The sequence below is a fragment of the Physeter macrocephalus genome, chromosome 8 (assembly GCF_002837175.3).
Source record: "Physeter macrocephalus isolate SW-GA chromosome 8, ASM283717v5, whole genome shotgun sequence".
Taxonomy (NCBI): Eukaryota; Metazoa; Chordata; class Mammalia; order Artiodactyla; family Physeteridae; genus Physeter; species Physeter macrocephalus.
The window spans coordinates 145,136,410-145,142,917 of record NC_041221.1 but is presented as its reverse complement, the minus strand read 5'-3'; the positions used below and the strand labels follow the sequence as shown (position 1 = coordinate 145,142,917).

Genomic DNA, 6,508 nt, shown 5'->3' with positions numbered 1-6,508 from the left:
ATGGCATGAAGTCTGAGTAACACCCTGAAGGAGGGATGTCCAAAAGGGGGGTTGATGTGTCTAGGTGAGACACATGAGCAGGAAAGGTTTTCTGTGATATATTTCTGTTAGGTTAGCAGATGGAAGGCACATGTGAAGGGGGAGGCATGTGGCGGCAGGGGTGCATGAGTCTGGGATTAGAGTGATTTTAGAAACAATTTGAAGCCCGGGTCTTACCCTCTGTTCACCTGATAGAACAGAAAAACCCCTTGGGGTAGGACAAACCTTGATGAAAGACCCAGACCTCCATCTCCTTCTCTCCCGAGTGACCAGTTTTCCTTCTGGCCCTGGTCTGCTGCAGGGCAGAAATCTGCTGAGTCTTCTCCCCTCCCAGGGAGTTATACCATCATGCAGCCTTGGCTCTTGGAAAGAGTCACCATCTTGTATTCTAATATGGGTCCCATATATTCTAATATGGGTAAGGCCATATTGACCACTCCGTTCATACTTGCATGAGAGATGCAAGTGGGGAGACCCACAAAGGCATCTGAGTCTAGTGGCTAATAGACTATTTCTCTTTCTAAAAAAAAAACTTACCGAGGGTACTTTATTCATGTCCTTTCTTCTCACTGGAATTTGCCTGCCTTATGGAACACAAAGATGGTTTTTATGGTCTTCTCCTTATAAAGTAGGTCACGTAGACCTACAGGTGGGCTGTATTCACTTTCTCTAAGAAGATGTCACTTGACTTGGGAATACCAGCCAGCCATGTCTGAAATTCCAGACACAAGAGAGCCCAGAGAACTGGGTGAGGCTGCCTATAACTGCCTTGACAGCTAAACCACCGATGGATTAGAATTTTTAAAATCACAGCACCGTGGAAACAGAATCACAGAATTTTGGATCTGGGTAACAGAAATCTCACACAATCCAACACCTTAACAACAACAAAAAATCCTTATTTACTGACTGGAAGAAGTTTTTGCCCATGAAAATTGTTTGTCTGAACTTGAATACACAGGACAGGAATGGAAATATATTTGTTTGCTTGATGAAAAAAATAAAATAATCTTGAAACCCTGACAAACAGAAGCTATGCGGGAAAAGGAAAATTATTTGATCATAAGAGTCAAAAGCATTTACTCTGTCAGGGTTTGAAGGTGCTGAAAGTGGAAAATTGAAGGTGAATGAGGTGGGGTGAGGAGATCAAGACAGCTACTTCCTTCATCTCTTCCCTTGAAATTTCTTCATAATTAAGACTTTCATTCGTCTACCTTTGGATTTAACATATAAGGTATGAACTTTAACATGGAGGTGTGAATACCGCTACTTCTGAAATCAAGTTAAAATCCCAGTCTAGTGGCAGCTTGCCTGGTGTATCTCATGACCTTATGTAGACAATGGATACTTAAATATGACACCACAAGCACAAGCAACAAAGTGAAAAAGTAAATAAATTGGATATTATCAAAATTTTAAAATTCTGTGCTTCAAAGGATACCATCAAGTAAGTGAATAGATATGGAAGAAAAGAATGGGAGAAAAAATTTTTCAAATTATATATATGATATGGGACTTGTATCTAGAGTATATAAAGAACTCCCATTGAAAAGAAAAATAACCCAATTTAAAAACAGATATGGAATCTGAATAGACATTTTTCCAAAGAAGATATACAAATGACCAATAAGCACATGAAAAGATGCTGAACATCACTAGCCATCGGGGGAAATGCAAATCAAAACCATAGTGAGATATAATCTCATATCCACGAAGATGGCTATAGTTGAAAAGATGGACAACAGTAACTGTTGGAAAGGATGTATAGACATTAGAACCCTCATACACTACATTGCTGATAAAAAGGTGAAATAGTGCAGCTGCTTTGGAAAACAGTCTGACAGTTCCTCAAAAGATTAATTTACTTCTAGATATATATCCAAGAAAAATGGAAACATATATCCACAGAAAAACTTGTACACAAAATGTTTACAGCGGCATTATTCATAATAGCCAGAAGTGAAAGAACTGTCCATAAACTTATGAACAGATAAATAAAATCTGGCATATCCCTCCAACGGAATATTATTTGGCTATGAAAAGAAGTAAAGCACTAATGCATACTACACCATGGATGAACCTTGAAAAATTATGCTAAGTTAAACAAACGAGTCACAAGGACCGCATGTTGCAATATTCCACTTACATGAAATGTCTAAATTAGACAAATCCAGAGTCCAAGAATATTGGTGGTTGCCTAGGGCTGGGAGGGTTGGGGAGGTATGGAGAGTGACTGATAATGGATACAGAGTTTCTTTTGGGGGTGATGAAAATATTCTAAAATTGATCATGGTGATGGTCGCACCACAATACACTAAAATATACTAAATATGCATACTAAAACCATTGAAATGTACACTTTAAATAGGTGAATTTTATGTATGTGAATTAAATCTCAATAAAGCTGTTATATAAAAATGAAACCAAGATCTGAGTGCTGGGTATGTTTGTTGGTATTGTAGTGTCACAGCTTCCAGGCCCTCCCAGCTGAGAGAGCAAGATACATACGTGTTTATACGAACCCATGGATATACACATACCTATAAATATCTGTATATGTACCCATCTCTATCTCCATTAAGCTAAACATGATTTCATACTGATGTCTCCAACTCTAATCCAGTATCACGTAGATCATTCTAGCCTTCCCCACTAGCTTAACTGTAACCTCTCACTCCTGGGTCCCACCATCTGCCATCCATTTATTTAATTGTTCAGTGTCAGTATGCATGTGTAGTAGCTTCAGGATTATTAACCTGAACCCCTGTGGAAAACAACTTTAGCAACCAGAGTACAGTACTTATGTGTAGTTTACTTGCCTTTAGTCTTACTTCTCCACTCATATCCCAAGTTTATTATTTTCCCATCACCCCATACGGTGAAGTTATTTCATACAGAGATTCTTTTATCAAAGTTTAAATTCCATCATGAGATCCCCCTACTGCCTAAATTATTTTTAAAAATTGATTACATAAGGTTCAATGCTTGTGCTGCTAAGTTCTATGGGTCTTGACAATTTCATAGTGTCATGTACATCCATTATTATAGTATCATACAGAATAGTTTCACACCCTAAAAATCATCTGTACTTCGCCTATTCAACTCTCTCCTCCTCTTTCAACATCCCTGAAAACCACTGATGTTTTTACTGGCCATATAGTTTTTCCTTTTCCATTATGTCATATAAATGGGATCATACAGCATATTGCCTTTTCAGATTGGCTTCTTTCATCTAGCAATATACATTTAAGAGTCATCTATGTTTTTGTGTGGCTTGATAGCTCATTTCTTTTTGTCACTGGATAATACTCCATTGTATGGATGTGCCAATTATTTTTTTTTAACTTAAAAAAAATATTTATTTGTCTGTGCCGGGTCTTAGTTGTGGCACACGGGATCTTCATTGCCGTGTGCGGGATCTTTAGTTGCAACATGTGGGATCTTTAGTTGCAGTATGCGGGCTCTTAGTTGCAGCATGCAGGATCTAGTTCCCTGACCAGGGATGGAACCCAGGCCCCCTTCATTGGGAGCGCAAAGTCTTAACCGCTTGACCACCAGGGAAATCCCCAGGTGTTTTTTGTTTGTTTGTTTTTTGCTTACTTTTGGCTGCATTGGGTCTTCGTTGCTGCGCGCAGGCTTTCTCTAGTTGCGGCGGGGGGGCTACTCTTTGTTGCTGTGTGTGGGCTTCTCATTGCGGTGGATTCTCTTGTTGTGGAGCACGGGATCTAGGTGCATGGGCTTCAGTAGTTGTGGCTCACAGGCTGTAGAGCACAGGCTCAGTAGTTGTGGTGCACAGGCTTAGTTGCTCCTTGGCATGTGGGATCTTCCCGGACCGGGGCACGAACCCGTGTCCCCTGCATTGGCAGGCAGATTCTCAACCACTGCGCCACCAGGGAAGTCCCCCAGTTATTTTTAATAGACTTGATTCTTTTGAGCAATTTCAGGTTCACAGCAAAATTGAGAAGAAAGTACAGTTCCCCTACACAGGCACAGCCTCCACCACTATTAGTATCCTACCAGAGTGGTACATTTGTTATAATTGATGAACCTACGTGAACATATCATAATCACTCAAAGTCCATAGTTTCTGTTATGGTTTACTCCTGATGCTATATATTCTGTGGGCTTTTACAAATGTATAATGACATGTATCCACCATTACGGTATCATATAGAATAGTTTTACTGCCCTAAAAAATCCTCTGTACTCTGCCAATGCATCCCTCCCTCCCCCAACCCCTGGCAACCACTGATCTTTTTTTTACTGTCTCCATAGTTTTACCTTTTCCAGAATGTCATATAGTTGGAATCATACAGTATACAGCCTTTTCAGATTGGCTTCTTTCACTTAGTAATATACACTTAAGTTCCCTCCATGTCTTTTCATGACTTGATAGGTCATTTCTTTCTAGTGCTGCATAATATTCCATTGTCTGGATGTGCCATTTCTCTTCAGTTCCTTTTTTTAAAAAAATCATATATAGGTACTGAATTTTGTTGAATACATTTTCTGCCTCTATAGATACGATCTCAGGGTTTTTCTGATTTAGTCTGTTAATAGGATGAATTACATTGATTTATGAATGTTGGACCAGCCTTGCATTTGGGAATGAACTCTATTAGATTTCCCTGGGTTGCAGATATTATCTTGATTTCTCAGTGTTCTGGACAGAAGCAAAGGGCAGGAGGACACTATGTCATAAGCTCTGGAGAGTAGGCTAACTCTGCTGCTTGTACAAATCTGTGACTTAGAACTCTGAGATCACACTTCCTGTTTAATAGGCTTAGTTGCTCCTTGGCATGTGGGATCTTCCCGGACCGGGGCACGAACCCGTGTCCCCTGCATTGGCAGGCAGATTCTCAACCACTGCGCCACCAGGGAAGTCCCCCAGTTATTTTTAATAGACTTGATTCTTTTGAGCAATTTCAGGTTCACAGCAAAATTGAGAAGAAAGTACAGTTCCCCTACACAGGCACAGCCTCCACCACTATTAGTATCCTACCAGAGTGGTACATTTGTTATAATTGATGAACCTACGTGAACATATCATAATCACTCAAAGTCCATAGTTTCTGTTATGGTTTACTCCTGATGCTATATATTCTGTGGGCTTTTACAAATGTATAATGACATGTATCCACCATTACGGTATCATATAGAATAGTTTTACTGCCCTAAAAAATCCTCTGTACTCTGCCAATGCATCCCTCCCTCCCCCAACCCCTGGCAACCACTGATCTTTTTTTTACTGTCTCCATAGTTTTACCTTTTCCAGAATGTCATATAGTTGGAATCATACAGTATACAGCCTTTTCAGATTGGCTTCTTTCACTTAGTAATATACACTTAAGTTCCCTCCATGTCTTTTCATGACTTGATAGGTCATTTCTTTCTAGTGCTGCATAATATTCCATTGTCTGGATGTGCCATTTCTCTTCAGTTCCTTTTTTTAAAAAAATCATATATAGGTACTGAATTTTGTTGAATACATTTTCTGCCTCTATAGATACGATCTCAGGGTTTTTCTGATTTAGTCTGTTAATAGGATGAATTACATTGATTTATGAATGTTGGACCAGCCTTGCATTTGGGAATGAACTCTATTAGATTTCCCTGGGTTGCAGATATTATCTTGATTTCTCAGTGTTCTGGACAGAAGCAAAGGGCAGGAGGACACTATGTCATAAGCTCTGGAGAGTAGGCTAACTCTGCTGCTTGTACAAATCTGTGACTTAGAACTCTGAGATCACACTTCCTGTTTAATGGGGAATGAGGTTCTGTTTGCAGTGAAGACACCAAGCACCTACACTTAAGCTTGCCTCATATATTTATGGCTCTATAAATAAATGGCTGTTCTCCCTGAAGCCACTGAATGTAACTGTCAATTATGACATTCACTGGCCCTCTGGTACTACTGGAATCAGCTTTTGTCATTCAAGTTTTAAAAGCTCTCTGGACAGCTGGGAAGGTAGTATTGCTCACTGGTTAAGAGCACAAGTCTGAGTCCCTGCATCCAATTCTTTTAGGTATATACCTAAAAGTGGAATTGCTGGATCATATGGTAATTCTGTGTTTAAGTTTTTGAGGAACCACCATACTGTTTTCCACAGTGACTGATGACCTACAGTTTTAAGTTCAGATTTTTCTAATATAGCAGAAAGAAAAAGGAAACAACCAGAAGTAAAGTTCACCTTCCCTCGTGGAGCCAGATATACACACTTCAGTTAAAGACTAAAAGTAGTATCGTCCCTCTCACTGATATGAGAGTATTACTCTTATATAATTTAAATATTGTTTTAAATAGTGACTAACAAAATACTTAAAATGTATAATCTTCATATGCTCTGGCTATCCATTAGGTGGCCCTTGGGTGCTGAATCTTTGAAAAACCCTGGGTAAAATGCTGAACAAATGTGTATCCAACTTGTTTGCAACCTCCTCCAGGAACTTCCTCAGCCCCCTGACTCCC

At 39.5% G+C, this 6,508-nt stretch overlaps 1 protein-coding gene across 1 annotated transcript in view; it reads right to left on the bottom strand.

Moving 5' to 3' along the window:
- LOC112061835 (zinc finger protein 300) overlaps positions 1-3,861 on the bottom strand; it is a 44,645-nt gene extending 40,784 nt beyond the window's left edge. Inside the window, exon 1 of the mRNA XM_055086846.1 lies at positions 3,640-3,861. The gene's annotated coding sequence lies outside the window, so the exon portion shown is untranslated. The remainder of the gene's footprint in view (positions 1-3,639) is intronic.
- Between the last annotated feature and the right edge of the window lie 2,647 nt (positions 3,862-6,508).